The 25747-nt window shown below is 39.7% G+C and overlaps 1 protein-coding gene across 9 annotated transcripts in view; it reads right to left on the bottom strand.

The window, feature by feature from the left end:
- TBC1D4 (TBC1 domain family member 4) overlaps window positions 1-25747 on the bottom strand; it is a 247029-nt gene that overhangs the window by 186313 nt on the left and 34969 nt on the right. The window contains exons 1-2 of one of the 9 annotated variants that reach the window (XM_089899444.1): window positions 15636-25747; window positions 1-15483 (exon numbers count right to left, since the gene is read on the bottom strand). The exon at window positions 1-15483 is cut by the window's left edge and continues 15547 nt beyond it. The exons of 7 other annotated variants lie outside the window; for them this stretch is intronic. The gene's annotated coding sequence lies outside the window, so the exon portion shown is untranslated. One more of the 9 variants, XM_089899443.1, reaches the window with a different exon arrangement.

Genomic DNA, 25747 nt, shown 5'->3' with positions numbered 1-25747 from the left:
GGTAGAAAATGTTTTGGCTATACTGCATGACAAGAATCCTGAACATTTCCAAAAGCATATTAAATAAGACTTTCTCCTTTTAGCTCATACCTAAAAAAATAAAATAACAATCTACTAAAGCTGAAACACTGGGCATAGAAGCTGTCTAATATTTTGAGAAAGACAGGCCAAACAAGTGACTGAGGACCCCCCTAGGGGCCCAGGAGACAGACACCATCTCTGGATTGCAAGACCTTGCCTTTCAAACCTAGGGCAGTAGAAAGAAAGCCCTGTGTAAACGTAAACTGGGATCCTGTTTCCAATAAAGCTTTTAGCCATTCTTTTGCCTCAACAATCTCCCTACTTACCTCCACCACTGCCCTATCTCTCATCACAATCTGTACCGCAACTCCCCCCTTTCCACAAGTCCTGCTAATGGCCAGCTAGCTCACTCGTTCTGGACACCTGCTCATGCGAGCGGAGCGGGCTCTCGGGCTGGGCATGCTCAGTGATGGGCTCCAGTCCCAGCCAGAAGCAGATCTTTTTTAAACCGCCTGAAGCAAGCACTGCCTTAGCTTCAAGGTCGTCTTCTTTTCACTAGTTCTTTGTGTTCAGTTCTCAACTGCTCTTCACACTTCTCTGCTTTTCCCTTCCCCCAACACTGACCAGATAACCTGTTCATTCCCACCTTCATCTGATCTCTGACCTATTACCTTGGCTTCATTTCTCTAACTGGGTTTCCCACACATTGTCTGGCTTTGCTTTCTATGGTTCCCTCATAAAGGTGTGTTTTTACGCCTGGTCACTCCAATTTAATCACAACACTGTCCTAACAATAATAATGGATTGCTATCACGTGAGCGTTTCCTCTGTTGCAGGTATTATGCTAAATGCTTTATGCGAATTGTTACATCTCACTTCCTTTTTATAATTCTGTAGGGCAGATACAAATATTATTCCTACTTTATAGAAGAGGGAAAGAGATTCAGATGAAGTAATTTGCTAGTTGTCCCAATTCCATGTGGTCTCTGCTCTGGCACTGCCTTCTTTCTTGCTTTTCTTCCTCCAAAATACATGCATTTTCTCCATCCCACTTCCCCATACCTCTCCTCTTCTGTATAAATATAACATCTTTTACCCAGTTCTCTACTGAGGACCTATATGCTTTCTCTGTGTTCTTTTTCTTAAAACAGTGGTAGTCCCACTCGCTGTCTTTAATTATTTAACATTTTTCCTGCGTGGCTTTTCTCTTCCCAAAGCAATATAAACCTCTAAGGCCCAGGTCGACTGTCACACTTCTTACACCCCTGGATATAGCACAGTCCTACTCAGAACAAACACTCTAAAACAACAACAAAAGTATATATTCTGTTGAAATCATTTCAACAAAGCATATAATGAATGCCGAATACGTATTTGTCATTACGTCAGATGCTAAAGACAGAAAAATGGCATTGTCTCTACCTGCAATGAGTTTACAGACTAGTGGTAGAGAAAGGCTTGCAAATGAACACTAAGAATAATGAGACAACTTCCATAATAAAGGAGTATGGGAGCCACAGAGGAAGAAGCAACCTTCACCTGGGGGCTGGGGGTTGACATCAAAGATTTTAGAGCAGAAATGACTTTAGTAGCATTTGTGATGATTAGAACCCCACAGCACCAGGATGGTGGATAAGAGGATATTCCCAACAAAAAGACCAGCGTGTGAACATAAAGATGTGAAAGGCCAGGTGGGCATGAGGAATAGTGAGAAGTTTCAAGAGGCTGGAAGGCAGAGCTGGAGTACAGGGTGGTGGGGAGGGGCGGGAAGGGGCAGAAGTGAAGCCATGTTAAGGAGTGTGGGTGTTCTCAGAGTAATCAGGTTAGACATCAAAAAGGAGAGAAACAAGAACTGAAGTATATGGTTGGACCAAAATTACCCCATTGATGACTAGAGTCTTACAGACGGGACACTAGTGCTGTGCCAGACTAAGCTGCACCCATTCGGAGTGTTTCCATGAGTAGTCAACATGATTTTTCATCCTCACCTTCAATACCATGCTGATTACTTAAGCCACTAGAGCTTACAAAAGAGAGCATCTAAAACTCTGCTGTATGGGAATTCCCTGGTGGTCCAGTTGTTAGGACTCTGCACTTCCACTGCTGGGGGCCAAGGTTCAATCCCTGGTCCAGGAACTAAGATCCTGCATGCCACATAGTGAGGCCAAAATATCAAATAAAATAAAATTCTGCTGTATGTTTGGGGGCCAGTAAGTGTCTGTACCACAAAAAGTAAGCAGCAAAGCAATCAGGAGCTCATTATCAGTTTACTACTACTTTTTTTAAACTTTTTTTACACCTCTTAGAATGTACAATGCACAATGGCCTAAAAGAAATGTATATGATAACTTAAAAGAAAAAACGTTTAGGGACTTCCCTTGGTGGCACAGTGGTTAAGAATCCGCCTGCCAATGCACCGGACACGGGTTCGAGCCCTGGTCCGGGAAGATCCCACATGCAGCGGAGCAACTAAGCCCGTGAGCCACAACTACTGAGCCTGTGCTCTAGAGCCCTCGAACCACAACTACTGAGCCCGCGTGCCACAACTACTGAAGCCAGTGTGCCTAGAGCCTGTGCTCCACAACAAGAGAAGCCACTACAATGAGAAGCCCACATACCACAACAAAGAGTAGCTCCCGCGCACAGCAATGAAGACCCAACGCAGCCATACATAAATAAATAAATTTATAAAAGAAAAGAAAGAAAGAAAAAAGGTTTAAAGACTATATATGTTTAATAGTTCCTCACCGCATTCCAGAAAGGACTCCAAGTGAAGGACTGTCTGTGGATTTCAATTACCACATGCTCTGGAGCTCCCATTTCCATATATAAAGGAGCTATAAATCTCTTTAATACTACAGCTTCAAAAAAGTACTAGGTGCTATAAACTTTGTAGTTCTACCAAGCTGTTCTTTTGAAGTGGCATGATTACATTTCTGAGCAACTTGGAAATCACCATGAAGTCATTTAAAGAAATATTTAACTTAATTAAACCAATAAATGCCACATTCTTTATAGAAATTTAAGAATGACAGAAAAACCACCATCATTAAAATTTCCTAATAACCAAGTTCTTCATTGCTGCATCTAGATAGATGTATTGACTTTAAAACTTCTCAGACAAATTAAGAGTCACATTTCATTAAGGGATATAAACATACAGAAAACCTTAAGTCTTAATTATCTGCCATTTTTCTCTAAACTCTAGAACCAGGCCCTGAAATTTCTGCATTCCTGGAGACTAACTGCTGATCTCACATCAGGGGATACGGAGAAGCCCAACAAATGTGTATTCTCTGAAGACCTTTCCGACATAATTAACACAAAATTATGCTACTATCCCTGTTTATCTGTTTCTGTAGAAACCTCTTATTCCCGGGCGCTAACTCGCTAATCTTACACTTGATTAGCCTCAACTAATATTTGCTAATGGCCATGGTGGAGCTGATAACAATGGTGGTGACAAGGAAATTTAAACACTCTGATAACTACAAGATTTTCATGCTTCCACTGTATAACACATAACCAAAAATCACCTCTAAAAATCCTACACTGATACCATTATTGTTTTTGCTTTTCTCCAATGGACGAATGTTTAAATATAAAAGTCAGTTCAATTAGGGATAGCAGATTGAAGCAGAGGAACAAACGCAAATGTGCCCAATGTCCTAAAGCTTAATATGACACCTAAGATAACTACCAAAGTGTATATCACCTCAAAAATAATAAATAAGCAAAGAGAATAGTGTTATATTTACGTCTTGCTTTCTTTCTGGGGAAGATAAGCAGAAACCTATCTCTTAGGAGGTAGAAGAGTTAATATGCTGCTTCCTTCCAGCACGACTAAATTTTCTCCTTTCACCACTCATAAACCTATGAGGGTAGAGGCTGGGGAAAAAAAGATGTGGCAAAGCAGAGATGAACTTCCCCCAAAATGCCTGAAGCGTCATTTTCCAAAGCCGAGAGAATCATTACCACCTTCCTCAAATTGCCTGGCTGCCAATGCAGCCCCAAATGGCCATAAATAAAACCTTAATTAAATTAATTAGAGCAATTGCTTCCTGCAGAGCATCTCTTTATTTGGGGCCCTGTGTCAGCCCTGGAGACAGTACTACCCTCCTTGGCTCACCCCCACCCCAGACATCTCACCTCCCTACTGCTTATAGCAAGGCTCCTAATTATGCTTCAGTATGTCCTTGACTGATTTCTTCTCCAAGACACCTTCTCACTGTTGACAAGAGACATCATCCACTGCTATTCTATTCTCTAACTTCGGCAGAGCATGAGTAATAATGTCCACACAATGACAAGAGACCACAACCTTTGACTGGAGGCTGATTGGCCACCTGATTTCTCCTGGGATTGCCCAGCTGCTGAAACGGAAAGTGATACTGTAACTGCTATTCAAGTAACAGGTGCTCTAATAACCATCAATCAAGCACCTAAGCATTTGGTAACTGTTAATATACTCATAATATCTCCAACATGCCAAGAGTCAAAGACAGTGTTTTGATTATCACTCTAGGAAGAAAACGTCATAACAATTTGACTAGAGGTAGTATCAAGAAGCAGTAGCATCCTGATGGCAGCTGAGGCATTTTAACAAGACTGTGCTGTGGCCACCCCTACTGTACATGCTGTTTCCTGGGCTTAAATTAACTGAAGCTGGTTCCTGGAGTTGTAATCAAACACCCTATACAGGGGGAGCGCTGCTCGTGTGAGGTGCAGGCGGGCGCCGGTGTGCATAGAGGCCACTGCTCGCTGGGCAGCTTCCAACTACCCACTGGCCAAGATAGCCGTGTGGCTGACAGAGTCTTGGTGCTCCAGCCCGGTGTCAGGGCTGTGACTCTGAGGTGGGAGAGCCAAGTTCAGGACACTGGTCCACCAGATAACTCCTGGCTCCACGTAATATCAAACGGCGAAAGCTCTCCCAGAGATCTCCATCTCAATGCCAAGACCCAGCTCCACTCAACGACCAGCAAGCTCCAGTGCTGGACACCCCATGCCAAACAACTAGCAAGACAGGAACACAACCCCATCCATTAGCAGACAGACTGCCTAAAATCATAATAAGTTCACACACACTCCAAAACACACCACTAGACGTGGTCCTGCCCACCAGAAAGACAAGATCCAGCCCCACACACTAGAACACAGGCACCAGTCCACTCCACCAGGAAGCCTACACAACCCACTGAACAAACCTTACCCGCTGGGAGCAGGCACCAAAAACAGCAAGAACTAGGAACCTGAAGCCTGTGAAAATGAGACCCCAAACACAGTAAGTTAAGTAAAATGAGAAGACAGAGAAACACACAGCAGATGAAGGAGCAAGGAAAAAACCCACCAGACCAAACAAATGAAGAGGAAATAGGCAGTCTACCTGAAAAAGAATTCAGAGTAATGACAGTAAAGATGATCCAAAATCTTGGAAACAGAATGGAGAAAATACAAAAAATGTTTAACAAGCATCTAGAAGAACTAAAGAACAAACAAACAATAATGAACAACACAATAAATGAAATTAAAAATTCTCTAGAAGGAATCAATAGCAGAATAACTGAGGCAGGAGAACAGATAAGTGACCTGGAAGATAAAATAGTGGAAATAACGACCACAGAGCAGAATAAAGAAAAAAGAATGAAAAGAATTGAGGACACTTTCCGAGATCTCTGGGACAACATTAAACACACCAACATTCAAATTATAGGGATCCCAGAAGAAGAAGAGAAAAAGAAAGGGACTGAGAAAATATTTGAGAGATTATAGTTGAAAACTTTCCTAGCATGGGAAAGGAAATAGTCAATCAAGTCCAGGAAGCACAGAGAGTACGATAGAGGATAAATCCAAGGAGAAACACTCCAAGACACATATTAATCAAACTATAAAAAATTAACTACAAAGAAAAAGTATTAAAAGCAGCAAGGGAAAAGCAACAAATAATATACAAGGGAATTCCCATAAAGTTAACAGCTGATCTTTCAGCAGAAACTCTGCAAGCCAGAAGGGTGTGGCAGGACATACTTAAAGTGATAAAAGGGAAAAATCTACAACCAAGATTACTCTACCCAGAAAGGATCTCATTCACATTCGACAGAGAAATTAAGACTTTTACAGACAAGCAAAAGCTAAGAGAATTCAGCACCACCAAATCAGCTTTACAACAAATGCTAAAGGAACTTCTCTAGGGAAGAAACACAAGAGAAGGAAAAGACATACAATAACAAACTGAAAACAATTAAGAAAATGGTAATAAGGACACACATATTGATAATTACCTTAAATGTAAATAGACTAAATGCTTCAACCAAAAGATACAGACTGGTGGAATGGATACAAAAACAAGACCTATATGTATGCTGCCTACAAGAGACCCACTTCAGACCTAGGAACACATACTGACTGAAAGTGAGGGGATGGAAAAAGATATTCCATGCAAATAGAAATCAAAGGAAAGCTGGAGTAGGAATTCTCATATCAGACAAATTAAACTTTAAAATAAAGAATATTACAAAACGTATGGACACCAGGGGAGAAAGCGGGAGGGTGTAGGCATTGTGGGGGTGGGGTGAATTGGGAGTTTGGGATTGACATATATACACTGATATGTATAAAACAGATAACTAAAAAGAACCTGCTGTATAAAAAATAAATAAAAATTTTTTTAAAAAGGCTATTACAAGAGACAAAGAAGGACACTACATAATGATCAAGGGATCAATCTAAGAAGAAGATATAGCAATTGTAAATATTTATGCACCCAACATAGGAGCACCTCAATACATAAGGCAAATACTAACAGCCATAAAATGGGAAATCGACAGTAACACAATCAAAGTGGGGGACTTTAACACCCCACTTTCACCAATGGACAGATCATCCAAAATGAAAATAAATAAGGAAACACAAGCTTTAAATGATACATTAAACAAGATGGACTTAATTGATATTTATAGGACATTCCTTCCAAAAACAACAGAATACACTTGCTTCTCAAGTGCTCATGGAACATTCTCCAGGATAGATCATATCTTGGGTCTCAAATCAAGCCTTGGTAAATTTAAGAAAATTGAAATCATATCAAGTATCTTTTCTGACCACAACGCTATGAGACTAGATATCAATTACAGGAAAAAAATCTGTAAAAACTACAAACACATGGAAGCTAAACAATACAGTACTTAATAACCAAGATATCACTGAAGAAATCAAAGAGGAAATCAAAAAATACCTAGAAACAAATGACAATGAGAACATGACGACCCAAAACCTATGGGATGCAGCAAAAGCAGTTCTAAGAGGGAAGTTTATAGCAACACAATTCTACCTCAAGAAACAAGAACCCTCTCAAATAAACAACCTAACCTTACACCTAAAGCAATTAGAGAAACAAGAACAAAAAAACCCCAAAGTTAGCAGAAGGAAAGAAATCATAAAGATCAGATCAGAAATAAATGAAAAAGAAATGAAGGAAATGATAGCAAAGATCAATAAAACTAAAAGCTGGTTCTTTGAGAAGATAAAGTTGATAAACCATTAGCCAGACTCATTAAGGAAAAAAAGGAAGAAAACTCAAATCAATAGAATTAGAAATGAAAAAGGAGAAGTAACAATTGACACTGCAGAAATACAAAGGATCACAAGAGATTACTACAAGCAACTATATGCCAATAAAATGGACAACCTGGAAGAAATGGACAAATTCTTAGAAGGGCACAACCTTCCGAGACTGAACCAGGAAGAAATAGAAAATATAAGCAGACCAATCACAGGCACTGAAATTGAGACTGTGATTAAAAATCTTCCAACAAACAAAAGTCCAGGACCAGATGGCTTCACAGGCGAATTATATCAAACATTTAGAGAAGAGCTAACACCTATCCTTCTCAAACTCTTCCAAAATACAGCAGAGGGAGGAACACTCACAAACTCATTCTATGAGGCCACCAACACCCTGATACCAAAACCAGACAAAGATGTCACAAAGAAAGAAAACTACAGGCCAGTGTCACTGATGAACACAGATGCAAAAATCCTCAACAAAATAGTAGCAAACAGAATCCAACAGCACATTAAAAGGATCATACACCATGATCAAGTGGGGTTTTAAAGGTGAGGACTATAGCACAGGAAACAGCGTTTCAGATAGCTCTGAGAAACTGCTCCAAAGAGGTGGAGAGGAAGGTCAATATATATGTGATTTTGGTGAAAGAGGATTCAACTCAGGTCTTTGAGGCTCTAAAACATATTCTTTCCATTACTAAATCACATTCTATCCCTGGAATTTACCTTTTCTCTTTACTTTTGTAATTTACTTTTGTTGTCATATCAAAATATACTTAAAAATCAGTATAGATCACTTAGGTGTTCATAATCTGGATTTCTGAGAAATAGTTTAATTTGACTGATATCCAATTACACTGGTAGCATTTCTCAAAATAAAGTCACTTAAAATCTTATATGTGGACCCTGACTTCCAGTGAGAGCGATAGCCATTTATGCTCTCGTTGCCCTGGTTATGTGGACACTGATTTCCCATGACAGTGATAGCCGTTGCCTTTGGTTGCCCTTGTTATCCCAGTAATCAAGGATTATTCAATATATGCAAATCAATGAATGTTATACACCATATTAACAAATTGAAGGAGAAAAAGCATATAATCATCTCAATAGATGCAGAAAAACCTTTCAGCAAAATTCAACACTGATTTATGATAAAAACCTGCCAGAAAGTAGGCATAGAGGGAACTTACCTCAACAAAATAAAGGCCATATATGACAAACCCACAGCCAACATCATTCTCAATGGTGAAAAACTGAAACCATTTCCACTAAGATCAGGAACAAAACAAGGTTGCCCACTCTCACCACTATTATTCAACATAGTTTTGGAAGTTTTAGCCAAGCAATCAGAAAAGAAAAAGAAATAAAAGGAATCCAAATCAGAAAAGAAGTAAAACTGTCACTGTTTGCAGATGACACGACACTATACATAGAGAATCCTACAGATGCTACCAGAAAACTACTAGAGCTAATCAATGAATTTGGCAAAGTAGCAGAATACAAAATTAATGCACAGTAATCTCTTGCATTCCTATACACGAATGATGAAACATCTGAAAAAAGAAATTAAGGGAACACTCCCATTTATCATTGCAACAAAAAGAATAAAATACCTAGGAATAAACCCACCTAGGGAGACAAAAGACCTGTATGCAGAAAACTATAAGACACTGATGAAAGAAATTAAAGGTGACACATACAGATGGAGAGATATACCATGTTCTTGGATTGGAAGAATCAACATTGTGAAAATGACTATACTACCCAAAGCAATCTACAGATTCAATGCAATCCCTATCAAACTACCAATGGCATTTTTCACAGAACTAGAACAAAAAATTTCACAATTTGTATGGAAACACAAAAGATCCCTAATAGCCAAAGCAATCCTGAGACAGAAAAACGGAGCTGAAGGAATCAGGCTCCCAGACTTCAAACTATACTACAAAGCTACAGTAATCAAGACAGTATGGTACTGGCACAAAAACAGAGAGATAGATCAATGGAACAGGATAGAAAGCCCAGAGATAAACCCACACACATATGGTCACCTTATTTTTGATAAAGGAGGCAAGAATATACAATGGAGAAAAGACATCCTCTTCAATAAGTGGTGCTGGGAAAACTGGACAGCTACATGTAAAAGAATGAAACTAGAACACTCCCTAATGCCATACACAAGAATAAACTCAAAATGGATTAAAGACCTAAATGTAAGGCCAGACACTATCAAACTCTTAGAGGAAAACATAGGCAGAGCACTCTACGACATAAATCACAGCAAGACCCTTTTAGACCCACCTCCTAGAGTAATGGAAATAAAAACAAAAATAAACAAATGGGACCTAATGAAACTTCATAGCTTTTGCACAGCAAAGGAAACCATAATCAAGACCAAAAGACAACCCTCAGAATGGGAGAAAACATTTGCAAATGAAGCAAGTGACAAAAGATTAATCTCCAAAATATACAAGCAGCTCATGCAGCTCAATATCAAAAAAAAACAAACAACCCAATCCAAAAATGGACAGAAGACCTAAATAGACATCTCTCCCCAGAAGATATACAGATTGGCAACAAACACAAGAAAGGATGCTCAACATCACTAATCACTAGAGAAATGCAAATCAAAACTATAATGAGGTATCACCTCACACCGGTCAGAATGACCATCATCAAAAAGTCTACAAACATGGGGCTTCCCTGGTGGCGCAGTGGTTGAGAGTCTGCCTGCCGATGCAGGGGACACGGGTTCGTGCCCCGGTCCGGGAAGATCCTACATGCCGCAGAGCAGCTGGGCCCGTGAGCCATGGCCGCTGAGCCTGCGCATCCGGAGCCTGTGCTCTGCAACGGGAGAGGCGACAACAGTGAGAGGCCTGCGTACCGCAAAAAAAAAAAAAAAAAAAAAGTCTACAAACAATAAATGCTGGAGAGGGTTTGGAGAAAAGGGAACCCTCTTGCACTGTTGGTGGGGATGTAAATTGATACAGCCACTATGGAGAACAGTATGGAGGTTCCTTAAAAAACTAAAAATATAATTACCCTATGACCCAGCAATCCGACTACTGGGCCTATACCCGGAGAAAACCATAATTCAAAAAGGGTCATGTACCACAATGTTCATTGCAGCACGATTTACAGTAGCCAGGACATGGAAGCAACCTAAGTGTCTATCGACAGATGAATGGATAAAGAAGATGCAGCACATATATACAATGGAATATTACTCAGCCATAAAAAGAAACGAAATTGAGTTATTTGTAGTGAGGTGGATGGACCTAGAGTCTGTCATACAGAGTGAAGTAAGTCAGAAAGAGAAAAACGAATACCTTATGCTAACACATATATATATGGAATCTAAAAGAAAACAAAACAGAAAACTGGTTCTGATGAACCTAGGGGCAGGACAGGAATAAAGACACAGACGTAGAGAATGGACTTGAGGTCATGGGGAGGGGGAAGGGTAAGCTGGGACGAAGTGAGAGAGTGGCACGGACATATATACACTACCAAATGTAAAATAGGTAGCTAGTGGGAAGCAGCCGCAGAGCACAGGGAGATCGACTCCGTGCTTTGTGACCACCTGGAGGGGTGGGATAGGGAGGGTGGGAGGCAGATGCAAGAGGGAGAGGATATGTGGATATATGTATACGTATAGCTGATTCACTCTGTTATACAGCAGAAAGTAACACACCATTGTAAAGCAATTATACTCCAATAAAGATGTTAAAAAAACAAAAAAACCTATACAGGAAGGGGCCTTACATTCCTTAATGCAGTGGTTCCCCAAATCTAAACTGCATATAAGTGCCAAGCTGGCTGCATCCCAGCTTCCAGTTTTTAAATAGATTTCCAGGTCCTACCCTAGAGATTCTGACGCAAGGTATCTGGGGAGGGGCCCAAGGATCTAGTAGATTGTATACTTTCTGAAACTCCCCACAGGTTCTTATGTGCAACTGGGTTGAAAAACACCCTCAGATCACCCTCCCCACCCGCTGCTGAGACTGATTTCATTAGCCCCAGTGTTGGTGAAAATGGTTGCCAGGGGTGTAAAAATCATAATTTCTGATGGAAGGGTGTAATCTCTCTTAGGAATATTCGGTCAGAAAAAGAAATCACTGCTAACATCCAGCCTTCTCATTTTACAAATGAGATTTTTGCCCTAAAACCTATTTCTCCCCCACTCCTCCAACTTGCCTTCCTCTTATCTGTAAATGGTAACAAACCCACCCATTATGAAAAAAAAAAAAAGTCAGCAAACGGGCACCATCCTTAATTGTCATCTCCCCAGTAAGCCTCCCTTGACTCATCTCTTACTCTTCACTATGAGTAGCAGAAAACACAACTCAACTCACGTAAACTGTAAACGTCTGCATGTAGGTGGTAATCTGGACTGTTCCTATCAGAGTTTAGTTTTTCTCCAGAGTGCCCTCCTCTGTTTCATCATCACTCTGGCAGTGAAATAACAATAACAGTTCCAGGCTTTAAATCTACACACAACAACCAAGGAGGAAACAACAACCAAGGCTCCTTTCTCAGGAGCCCCAAGAAAATTTCTCTCATCTTGCACTGGCAAAAACGGATACATTCCCTGGGACTACTGGGTCTCCAGGTACAAACTTATAAAACTGGCTTGCTGCAGGAATCCTGGAGAAATCAATGGCATTTCCCACTTTCAAGCTGGGGATGGGGCCAGCCTTTTGTAGCATATGGGCTGAGTGGCAGAGGGAGAGATAAATGAAGAAAATTTTAAGGTTTTATTAGTAAAAGAGAGCTGAAGAATCTACTACACAGCCCAATCAAAAGTTTCCTCCTTTTATTCTCTCATAGCACCATGTTCTTTTCCCTCACAGCCCCTATCATCTTTGAAATTGGACACTTGTGGACATGTAGCTAACATTTCCCTAATACTTTGAGATGGCAGCGTTCTAAATGCCTTATATAAATGGACTCACTTAACCTTCATAACAATGCTACCATCCCCATATTACAGATGAGGAGACCAAGGTACAAAGAGATGCAGGAGCTTCCCCAGGGCATGGAGCCCACAGCGGTAGAGCTTTGAGTCACAGTGATTACACTTCAGAGCCCAGGCACTCAACTACTACAATATGCTATTCTTTTTACTCACTTTTGCCTCACTCCTCCACAAAACTCTAAGGTACATGAAGCAGGGAATGTTTTTGTTTTATACATATCAGTCTCCAATGGAGTGCCAGGCACACAGGAAGCATTCAGTTCCCCTGATAAGTGAACAAATGAATAGATGGTTGAAAGAATGAGTGAATGAACAAATGAGGTAATGAACAAAGGAACAAATTGTAAAACCGTGACCCAGATTAACAGAGCATTTGTGTCACATGTTTAATTATGGAAGAGTATGGTCCAGAGCTTCAATTTCCTGTGTCCAGTCTGACTTCTCTAGTTGAAGGTCTGCTGTCTCTGTTCCACATGGTCACACCTGCAGAGTCAATAGTCTTTTCTTCTTTGCAAAGCTACCAACCAGCAAATGAAAACTCCAGCAGGAGACAGTCACTTCTTTTGAGATAGATTAATATGTGAACATGTCCAAAATAGAGAATGATTTGAGTAAAGGATGGGATTTTCATCCTCATTTAGCCTATCTGCATTAGACAAACACTTTGTTCGTTAAGAGTAAGAACCAAAAACTGAAAACATATACAAAGCCCTTTGTAGTATCAGATACTGAGGCAATTGAAACATTTTTTTAAATCAACAATTTTAATAAACCAATCAAAGTCTCCACTTGATTTATAGAGATCTGAGTATCTGCAGACCATTTGTTGTAATTTTCTTTCATGGTGACAGCATGACTTTTAAAAATAAATCATCTGGAAAATGTAAACAGCTAAGAAAAAATTACGGGACATACATGCCGGTTCCCACTGTCAATGTCCAGAATTAACTCCACTCTCAGCAGAAACATCATAGCCTAATCACAGCAAACAACGTCTCCAGAGAAACTACTAATTGGTACAATCACGTTCACACAAAAGCTATTAACCTGCCTGGTTCCTAAGTAAACAGGGGTAATGTGAACGGGATAAAGTAAATCCACTGCTGACAGACATCAACTTTCACGCTCAGTATGTATATTATAGCCTGTCCTTCTACAGAGTGACTTGCAAGTTTATCTTCCATTCCGGGAGTAAAAGAAAACAACCTGCTAAATAGGCAAACCTGCTATTAAACTATTTATATGTTTGCCTTTTGCCTTAATAAGCAGCTATATGTTTGGTCTTAAAAAATGCACCATCAGCAATATTTATGTCTTCAAGCTGAGCTTACTAATGGAAAGCTGGTTTTCAAAGATCATTTCCATCATTAAAAAAAGGGAGATGATGAACCAGAGATGCTCATTTAGTAAACACACTGCTCTATCAACGGAGCAAAAGGGTCTCCTACACCATGCAAGGGACCACACGTTGAAGAAAATGTGGAGATGCTCATGGATGGACAAGTTATGCCTGAAGGCAATGAGGGAATGGGGAGGAAATGCCCTTTTTGAGGACGAGAAGAGACAGAGGGCCTGTATTTATAAATGTAAATGACTGTGGCACTTTTTACTTTTTCCTGGAAAAATAAGGTTATCTTTCCTTGTGTTGTTTATTCTTTAAAGTCGAACCCCAACCCATGGGGTTACTGTCGAGCATGAATATTACCCTTATGTGTATCTTGGTACACGTCCCACTGGCCACTGAAAACTATAATCCAACCTATCAACTGCTCTAATTATAAATATTAGATAAAAAGAACACAAGGGAAGTAAAAATATATATACTCTGTCACAAGGTCATGCTGTTTAAGCAAACAAAAAAATCCAGAATACGAACCGTACATCTTAATATTGGTCAACAGTTCACCGTGAACACTGGCCATACTTTTTTTCTTTCCCATCCCTGGTCTCACCCTGGTGGATCTCTTCTCCATTTATTCATTTCCCTTTTTGATTTTAAAAAAATTTTTGAGATACCTCTTAGGCACTTCCAATAAGGTTTAAAAATCAGTGCCTAAGAAAATGGTCCATTGTAGATTTGGGCGTAAAAACTTACAGAAGCCATTTGAAGTATTTTGAAACTAAACAGCCTTCCAAATGAGATTGTATTTCCACAGAGAAGCCTAAATAACAACTGAACTGAAACTAAAAAATATCCAATTCTTGCAAGGATGTATTTACAACGCCACTCTTGCTGATCATCTTCCAGATGCGTGAATACTTGATTCACATTATTCAAAGAAAAGGCCGTGGAAACACCTATTCTTACGTTGGCAGCTTTACTAAACTTCCTGTGTTTTGATAGGGGAGGGAAAAGTCCATCTCAAATTAGTCTACAAAATTTTTTTCATAAACTACACAATTTACTTATTAAAGAAAAGTCTGCTTTATAACCCCGTTTAATATTGTAAGCAGTATGATGTCTCTACAATTATAAACATTCAAACAAAAAATGCTGTGCAACCAATACAATAAACACTTATTAAAATTAATGAAAGGCAACAAACAAGTATGAGAGCATATGCATATCGTTGCCAATAGACGAAGTTCTCACCAGTGGATTTAAATTCCTCGAGGGCAGTGACCAATTCCTACTCACTCAATTTGTTGGAATGGACCTTTACTATAGAACTAGGTCTGGGCATACAACTGTGAACAGACAAGATTGCTCTCCCTTTAGAACTTACATTCTAGAGGTGGTGACAGTACCCACAAAACGTGCTTTAAAAATTAATTTTAAGGGCTTCCCTGGTGGTGCAGTGGTTGAGAGTCCACCTGCCGATGCAGGGGACGCGGGTTCATGCCCCAGTCCGGGAAGATCCCACATGCCGCGGAGCGGCTGGGCCCGTGAGCCGTGGCCGCTGAGCCTGCGCGTCCGGAGCCTGTGCTTCGCAATGGGAGAGGCCACGACAGTGAGAGGCCCAAGTACCGCAAAAAAAAAAAAAAAAAAAAAAAAAATTAGTTTTAAATGTGTAGGTGCCAAAAGGAAAATAAATAAAAGGCTGAAATAGAAGTGAAAAATTGGGATACTTACCGACTTTATTAGATAGAGGATCACTGGAGGCCAATCTAAGGAAGTGACATTTGTGAGTTAAGCAAAGAACTGAAACCTGAGGAAAAAAACTAATCTAGAAAGGAATGGGAACCACACACACAAAGACTTTGAACTGATCTGAGCTGGGCTTGGTTAAGGATGGCTGAAACATAGGGAGCGTGCTGGAGACGGGCAGTCTGAAAGAAGACTGGAGAGACAAAGGGAGCAGAGTCGAGCAGAGTCACATGAGAAGGAATCTGCGTTATTACTCGGAGAGCAAAGGGAACCTGCTCTGGTTTGTGCTTTATAAGCACGACTCCTACTGCTCCACTGAAGAAGGGGTTGATAGGAGAGCAAGAGTAGAGCAGGGAGAATAGCTGAAAGGAGTCTAATAGTCCCAAAAAGACATGATGGGAGTTAGACCCAGGTGGTGGCAGTGGTCATGGAGAGACATGGACATATTAAAAACTAAGTTTTGGAGGCAGAATCAACATGATGACTTCCTTCAAGGACTGTAACTGGGAAGTGAAAAGTAGGACTCAAATATAATTCCTAGGTTATAAGCATCAACAACTACATATTCAAGTGCAGATGTCAAGAAAGCATTTAGATGCTGAAAGAAGCTGGTGCTCAGAGGAGAGGGCTGAGCTATAGAGATAAGTTTGGGAGCCATTAGCAAAAATTTACAAAGTGGCTTTTACAAAGTGCATGAGGTTTGGAAATCCAGATCTGCTGTTACTTGCTGGCTTGTGCCTTTGTAGGAAAATTACTGACTTAGTTTTCTCACCTATAAAATGGGGATAAGAAACACCTGTTTTTAACAGGATTGTCTAGAGCAGGGGTCAGCAATCATTTTCTATAAAAGACCAGATAATAAAGACTTGGGGCTTGGGGACCATAGGGTCTCTGTCAAAAATACTCAGTACTGTCATTGCAGCATGAAAGCAGCCATAGATAATAAGTAAACAGACGAGTGGGGTTGTGTTTCAAATAAAACTGTATTTACAAAATTAAAGGGCATAGTTTGCCAGCCCCTGGTCTAAAGCAGTGGTTATCAAAGTGTGGTCTTGGACCAGCAGCATCAGTATCACCTGGGAATTGTTAGAAATGCAAATTCTGGACCTCACCCCAGACTAAGTGAATCAGAAACTCTGGGGTGGGGATCCAGCAATCAGTATTAAAACAAACCCTACTGGTGATGCATGTTAAAGTCTGAGACCCTCTGGTCAAGAACATTAATAAATATATACTGCTTAGAGGTATTATTAATACATATCTATTATTTTTTTAACCTGGTTCGTAGAAGTTTAGAGTATAATTTCTAAAGGTAGAATCAAATGCTAGATAATTGTGGTGGATCAAGCAAAACAGAGATAACAAACTCTGTTAAACTACAAGGTGGACTTAGGTAAGAACAGTTGAGAAATTAAAGATTGTTTTTATATACTCTTTATTTCAAAGAACTCCTATACTTTCTCATATATTAAGGCAGATTTAATTTAGTCACGTTCACACTTCACTTATTAAAATGAACAATATAATTTCAAATATATATATTCAACCTCACTTCCAATAGAAGGGTTAACACCAATTAACTTCCAGACCCCAAATGGCATTTTAGCTATGGGTTAGTAGTCAACTTCTATAACTAACACACTTAGAATATAGAACAAGCAAATTTATCAAATGTCAGTTAATATTTTAACAGAAAAATTTGACCATTTGAATTTAGGATCAATAGGGGAAGTTAAAACATAAAGGGCTGTCAAGAAACTAAATATAATACCACCCACTTTCATATTGCTTTACTAGTACTATTAGAAACTAGGCAGAAATCTGGTTTCCTAGATCCAGCCTACGGAACCTTCCTCGAATTAGATAAAAGAATTATGGATGAATATAGAGGGGTCGTGCCTACTACCTACTACCACTAGGCTATATTCATGACAACTGGCCTTAGCAAAATTCCATATGAAAACTGAAATAAAATCAGTAAACAATGGTTAACGGCTTTGGGGGGCACCAACAGGAAGGGTTAAGGACCGGACAACAGATCGTTCCTCAGAAGAGGGAAGACCAGCTTCCAAAACTGAAAAGAAATTCAATCAAGCAGGCAGTGCACAATATTCAAAGAGTCAGAGAGTAGGGCTTCCCTGGTGGCGCAGTGGTTGAGAGTCCGCCTGCCGATGCAGGGGACACGGGTTCGTGCCTCGGTCTGGGAAGATCCCACATGCCGCGGAGCGGCTGGTCCCGTGAGCCACGGCCGGTCTTCAAAGTGAGCAACAGGATCAGACAGATACAACACAGAGTAATGGGGTATCCCACCAGGTATAAAGTACATGTCACTGGAAATCTAAGGAGAGGAAATATTTGTAGAACCAAGCGAGAAGGCCATCAGTTTAACTTCAGATAAACTCAGAAAAATCTCTCAAGCTGCCTAGCTAATGAGAATTAAATGGCTGAAACCAGACCAAGAGGTGAACTGAAAAAGCTGGGAGCTGTCTGGGGCCAGAAAACAGACTTGCTTATTTGTTTGTAAAAGCTTAAGCCATAAGGTATTTGTCCACACTGTATAATGAATTACTGAAAATGTATATGAAGATACAATTGTGAGATACAAAATACTACTTGATTTGCTCAACCAGAAGCACTGACTTGCAATCTGAAACTGATCATAAACTACTCACAAGTTATATAATACTGATAGTACAAAGTTCCACAGTTCTAAATTTGAGAATTTTAGAAATTCCTGTAAAAATTCACAACAGTGCCAAAGTGAAGACTGTCCAACTAGTTAAGGGCATCCACAAAATAAAGGAACTGAAGCAGCAAATTTAGGCTTCTATATTTAACCAGGAAGATCCCATTACTTGGAGATCCTCTTTCGAACCCAACCTCTTACAAGAAATGAAACTTGAAAGGGATCGGTAAGTTGAAAAAGAATAACTCCGTATCTTTTTCATAGGGCTGCAAAAGCCTGTGTTAAGATTATCTGAAATTAAACCAACCAAAATTTTAATCTCTTATTTTTTCCCTTTCTGTCATAGGATAATAGATGACTGGAATCATATTAAATAACACCTGAAAGTTTAAGCCAGGAGTTTTCCAAACTTATAGTTGTTCAGAATCCTTTTAAAGGTAAATTAAGGTGTTAACATAATTATTTTACTGTTACTTTATTTAAATATGTTCACAAAAATCTAGATATAAACTTTAGATGCTTACAGCTCTAGCTTTTAAAAAGCTTTTTTTTTTTTTTTGGAGCAAATTATAGCCACTTTATTCAGAAAGTCAAGAGTCTGAGAAGATGATGGACTAGTGTCCTTGAGAACCATCTTACCGGGGTCTGGGTGCTAGTTCATTTTACAGAACAAAGAAAGGGGGAGGTGAGGAGGTAAAATCTAAAAAGCTTTAAAACCAAAACCAATTTACAAAATACCCACAAACGCAAGCATAAAACTAGTAACAATTATACTAACAAGCTAAATTCAATGGGATGAAAGATGTTATTTTTCAAAGCACATGCCTACAGCACTGAATGCTACAGCACAGGTTCAGCATGCTAATTTTACTGTGGACCCCAAGATTGCTTTTTTATGAACATTTTTCTCTACTTGAACTCTTACAAAACCATACATCAGCCCATTAGGTCACTGGGCTTTATCTAACCTTAAAAATTTACATATTCTTTTCCCTTTAACCCAAGGTAATTAAAATAGCACAACTTGGTGCCAATATTTCTTGCTTTATTGTATGTTTTATAATGATGGTAAGATGCATTAGTTTTATAGTATAATTTTACACTTTATACTGTATAATTATATACTTTTACATTATAATACAGTTTATAATTTATACTTCGTACTTTGTTATACTTTACAATATTTGTATCCTTTATGAGTCACTAAAATATATTCAAATGCATGGTTGTACCTGTTCTTAAATATATACCCTAAAGATTTTTTATTCTAAAGTAGTTATAAAGGTTGCAAACAGACTCTCATAATTTACTTCCCTGCCACTCCTAAGGACACTACGTAAAAGATACACCAGAGTTCAGTTACACCAGCCTAACAAATCATACAGACTTTTTTTACTTTCCATTAAAACAAAAATACACACTGGCAAAACTATATCCAAGCATGCATTCAGCATTTCATTATTATTTTACAAATTTAATGAGCATATTTAACTGTGGAGATTTTTAATATAAAAGTGGGGGAAAGTGGACAAATACTGCATGATCTCACTTATATACAGAATCTACAAAGTCAAACTCAGAAATGCAGAGAGTAGAATAGTGGTTGCCAGGGGATGGGGGATGGGAGACATGGGGAGATGTTGGTCAAAGGGTACCAACTTTCAGTTATGCAGGATGAGAAAGTTTTAAAGATCTAATGTACAGACAGCATGGTGACTATAGTTAATAATACTATATTGTATACCTGAAATTTGCTAAAAGAGTAGATCTTAAGTTTTCTCACCATACACAGACAAAACGATAACCATGTGAGTTGATGGATATGTTAATTAGCTTGATTGTGGTAACCCTTTCATTTGATACGTATATCAAAACACCACATTGTAGCTTTAAATACATACAATTTTTTTTTTATAAATGTATTTATTTATTTTATTTTTGCCTGCATTGGGTCTTCGTTACTGCGTGCGGGCTTTCTCTAGTTGCGGCGAGCGGGGGCTACTCTTCGTTGCGGTGCGCGGGTTTCTCATTGCTGTGGCTTCTCCTGCTGCGGAGCACGGGCTCTAGGCACATGGGCTTCAGTAGCTGTGGCACGTGGGCTCAGCAGTTGTGGCTTGCGGGCTCTAGAGCGCAGGCTCAGTAGTTGTGGCACACGGGCTTAGTTGCTCTGCGGCATGTAGGATCTTCCCGGACCAGGGCTTGAACCCGTGTCCCCTGCCTTAGCAGGCGGATTCTTAACCACTGCACCACCAGGGAAGTCCCTACAATTTTTGTTCGTTAATTATACCTCAATAAAACTGGAAAACAACTATCTTAAAAAAAGAATGGGAAAAAGTGATAGAATAAAAGATCATATTACTAACAACTAAAAGCTAATTTTTCAACAATTGCATTCCAGAGCAGCAGATAAGAGAACTATCTACCCAGACTGGAATCAGCTTCTATCATTACAAGGCTTGTATCCTCGGGGAAATATTTAACCTTTCTTTACCTCAGTTTTCTCATCTGTAAATGTGTCAGAATCACCTGGTCGGCTTGTTAGAACAGACTGGTGGACCCCACCCTCAGTTTTTGATGATGTCAAGTTCCCTGATGATGTTCAGTAGTTGTGGCGCAGGGGCTTAGTTGCTCTGCGGCATGTGGGATCTTCCTAGACCGGGGCTCGAACCCATGTCCCCTGCATCGTCAGGTGGATTCTTAACCACTGTGCCACCAGGGAAGCCCAACATTAGAATATATTCCCTAAAAATTGTTTATTCCATCTGCAGAACTCAAAACTTTGGCTTGAAAGGTAAAGTTTTCATTCAACATATGGCTAGTCTTATCACGCCTGGCAGAATAATGTCTATCTGGAGAAGAAGATATGCAAAGCTATTAAGCTAGAAAATGACGAGTTTCTTAAAAATCTTCTGTAGTCACGTATTCCTCCTCCTCACACTCAGCCTGAACTTTCAAGTCTGAAAACAACTACAAAAATAACCAGGGGAACAGAAGTGGTCATATACCCAACCAGATGAACAAAATCACTGAGGGCAGTTCTCAAACTGTGGTCCCCAGGCCAGTAGTCTGAACATCATCAGGGAACTTGACATTTTTACATTTCCTCTAGATATTGTAGTCAAGATTCTACCACAGAGCCAGGGCAAATTAATCCACCTCAAATCAGAAGGGGAGAGAGGGGTTTCCCTGGTGGCACAGTGGTTAAGCATCCACTTGCCAATGCAGGGGACACAGGTTCGAGCCCTGGTCTGGGAAGATCCCACAAGCCGCGGAGCAACTAAGCCTGTGCGCCACAACTACTGAGCCTGCACTCTAGAGCCCGCGGGCCACAACAAGAGAAGCCACCACAATGAGAAGCCTGAGCACCTCAACGAAGAGTAGCCCCTGCTCGCCACAACTAGAGAAAGCCCGCGTGCAGCAACAAAGACCCAATGCAACCAAATATAAAAAAAAAAAAAAAATGACTACAGCAAACATGAGGAGAGATCTACCCAGAATAGCACAAAGTACTCAGAAAGCAAACAGAGAAGTGTGAACATTTCCAGATTTCTATTTCTCTGGTTTCCTTGCTAGTATACTCCCAGAGCCACTGACCCTTAACTCTGAGGAAGAAATGAAAATGACCTTTTTGAAGTATATCACTGAAAATTGGTCACCTGAGTAAAGCTCAGAAAATACTAAATATTTTAAGAGAAACAAACAAAAACAAACACAGACTTAGAGAACTTAGTGCTAAAAAAACGGGTGTCAAGTTCATTTTTTAATTTTAAGAACACAGTTTGTAAAAGCTCTTTGAAAGTACATTCTTTGGAGCTTCAAGAAATATATACATAAACAAAATCAATGAAAATTATAGCAATCATGTTTTTGTCTTTTTAGGACTAGTCATTCTATAATTATGAAGTATATGCTGTTGTCTAATGGAAATGATAAATAACACCTTTATTCTCTAACAATAGTTATAAACACTAACAATTCTTATTTTTTAATATGATAAAAATATATATAACATAAAACAAATTCTGCTTTTTAATAGGGAAATGGAGATAATGCGCTATATATATATATATATATATATATATATACACATAGCCTCTTTCTGAACGTAGTTTAAAGGTAAGTATTTGAGGAATATTAGTGACCTTCCCAAGATGTTAGGTAGAGAATCAGATATTCTTGGTTCTCCAACCAGTTTTAAGTCTACAACTCAATTTATGCCAGTGTGATTTGTTTTTTAAGTTATGTACAGTTAAGCACTTTTACTGTTTCAAATATCCAACTTTGGCTGAAATGTGCTAAGTCTGACATTCCTCCTATGCAAGACTACACGTCTTGAATAAATGGGAACCAATCTCTATTGGCATATATTTGATCTGAAACTGGTTCATTTGCTCCCAACCCATACCCCTCCTTGCACCTGGCAGAAATAGCTCTGTATCAGACCATTCTGGCTGAGCACTCCTTCTGGCTGACCCAGGCTGAGCATCCTTAGGTTGACTCTGACCCGGAAGGTGTGGAGCCACAGGGCACATCACTATGGCAACTCCCCACAACAGACCCAAGCTACTTGCGCAGTGCTCCCATCTCTGAGGTCACATGTAGATCCACACCCCCGCCCCCAAAAAGAAGATGTGTGAGTAGATATGTTGCAAGACATTATCGTTTTATATCTAGAAACCACAATCCTCCGTCTCAGTGGCTTGGCAGAAACACGAACTTTGCCAATTATCTATGGTCACCCATGTCCCTGTTTGCCCTAAACAGTCCAGTTTTATACCTGTTATGCTTGTGTCATTTTAATGATGCCCCCTTTCTTAATAAAAATTGTCCTGGATTAAACAATAAATTATATGGTCATCCTACAGACAGGCCCGTTTCAGAAAAGAGACAGGCATGACAGACAAAGCAGAGGCAAGTTTACTTGGGGATGTTTTCAGGCCTTTCTGCTCCAGGCCACCTTCCAATATTTTGTTCAGTGACTGTAGAAAATACTTAGGAGACTTAACAATAATCTTAAAGTCCAACTAAAAAATTCTCTACTTCAAACGTAGAACTCAGCAGCAAAGCAAACAGCAGGTCCTCTTCCTTCTCATCTCAAAGGTGCTCAGAATGATCCAGAGGTTCTACTCTATGCTAGGCATACTACTAGATGGTAATACTGTGATGAATCCATCCCTCTAACAAGTTCAATTGCAGAATCATCACTTCTGGGAGTTTTACTTATAAATTTTCCCCCCCACATTATCCTAACTCTCCCCACTATTTCAATAGGAAATGTGACAAACAGTACTCGGTATCTAATGACTGCACTTGTCCACTCAACAAATATTTACGCCCAAGATCAAACGTGGCAGCCCTTAGATCTCTGAAGCCAACCTTCAGATGTGTTTTGTTTAGCCCAGATAGGATTCTTATATGTTTAAAATATTTGCTGATATTTTAAAATGTGGACTCATACATAAAAATCCAGATTTCCATCTTCTCTTGAGAAATCCAAAGCTCCGGCAACGCTGGGCTTATATTCTGATAATGTAATTTCCAGTTGGAGCTAACAGCAGCTTGAGAAAGGACCTCTCTATCTAGTCCTCTATGGCCCTCACTCAACCTTCTTCCCCTCAGTTTGAGTTTGTAACCCCTGATTTACAGCTGGAGATAATCCTTAGGTAGACAACATCTGGCCTTTCAAATTAGTGATCCTCTGCCAGGGGCTCTCTAGGCTTGGAGCAAATAGGAATCTATATCTTTAGATCAAAGACTCAACTGGGAAATGGCAATAAACAGGAAAAGTTTGTTTTTTCTTTTATCAAAAAGCCATATGGCTTCCACTGCTCCTATAGGACCAAAGGGGGGAAATAAGCCTAAGCCTGTTATTATTTGTAAAGAGCGCATCCAGCCTCTAATATCTAAATACAAAATGAAAGTAAATAAAATGAGCTATTTTAATTGACCTTCCCATGAGTCCAGGGAAGACTCAACAGCCACTGTTGAGAATTTAAGGTGCCATAACCCATAAACAAACTTTGACCATCAATGAAATTAGCAATGATGTGTCATGCATCAGATCTGAAGAAAATAACCACCAAGAATCATAAAACATTCCTTAAAGTCCTGGAAAAATGCAACCACTTCCACCTTACTGAGAGAACCCAAAAATCTTAATACAATAAAGATGGTGATAACGTTCAGAATAAAGAACATGCTGCACTCCAATTTCAACCTAGGTGAAAGCTAAAAATAAATTTTTAACAAATAAGCATAAAATGAAATTCATTTTAATCATGGTTAGAATCCTGAGATCATCTGTGGTAAGGTATTTTACCATAACATAACAGCGGTAACATTAACTAAAATATTGGGAGTTCTGAGCCCTTAGGATATATTAAACTAGTTTACAAAGTAACTGATGGAATCTAAGACAATGAGCTTTATTTTCTTCAGCTCAGCTACAGGCCTTTTTGTGAAAAACTATTGGACAGTCTTTCAATTACAGATACTAGAATATATGAATTTTCAAAAATTAAAGTCTTATTTATAGGAAGTTTTTCTCATCTGACTATTAATTTCCCAGCTGCTAAAGAAACCCGCCACATAGTACACTGAGACTTTATTTATTTATATTTAGACAACACTATTTTCCCAAAGAATCTAAAGTACTTTGCCCAAACATTCAGTAACTATTATAAATAACAGCGTCTGGGGGGCTTTTGATATGGTAAACTCCTTACACATTTTTTAAAAAGGGGGAGGTGCTGTTTTTCAAGACACAATCACTGTAGTAAAGATTGTTCAGATAACTCTCCAGAGGAAAAAGGAAGTAAAACGCAGTTTGGTAACAGGCACCTTGATTTAGTAAACTCTGGAGAAATATTAGAAAAGAGATGTTCACCTCTTCTACAACACTGATTTTTAAATCACCCAGGTAGGTACTGATTCTGTCTCCATTTAGTGTGGAAAAAACTGCAAAAAAAAAAAAAAAGTCTTTCCACTCAAAATCTAAAGGCAGATTCGTATTTTGCTGACAATCTGACAACGTCTAGTAACTTCTCTCTAAGCCGGGCTCCAAAACAGCTTCCCAGATCCAAGATCTGCAGGTGCTGCTGTGACTAGGATGCGACTGTCCTAAGGGGCCAAGGTGCCGGACTCGGCCAAGACCGAGAGTGTGTGCGGGGGCCTCTAGGAACCCAACCCTCTCCCGCTTTCCCTCTTAAACACACACGTGCACGCACGCACACACTCGGCCAAGGCCGGGGATGCCATCTCCAGTCACACCCCAAGATATCGAGATCCTCCCGGGACGCGCGCTGCTCCCGCATTCTCCTAGGGCGCACCAGCTCCTCCACTGTCCCGAGACCACTCTCCGCCTCCCTCCCTCTTCCTCGGCCCTGCGGGGAAGGAACCGCCGCCAGAAGCA

Source organism: Delphinapterus leucas, chromosome 18 (genome assembly GCF_059928025.1).
Source record: "Delphinapterus leucas isolate spDelLeu-1000000601 "Yukka" chromosome 18, BTC_Dleu_Yukka2, whole genome shotgun sequence".
Lineage (NCBI taxonomy): Eukaryota > Metazoa > Chordata > Mammalia > Artiodactyla > Monodontidae > Delphinapterus > Delphinapterus leucas.
The sequence above is the reverse complement of the archived record's forward strand: the minus strand, read 5'-3'. Positions and strand labels throughout refer to the sequence as shown.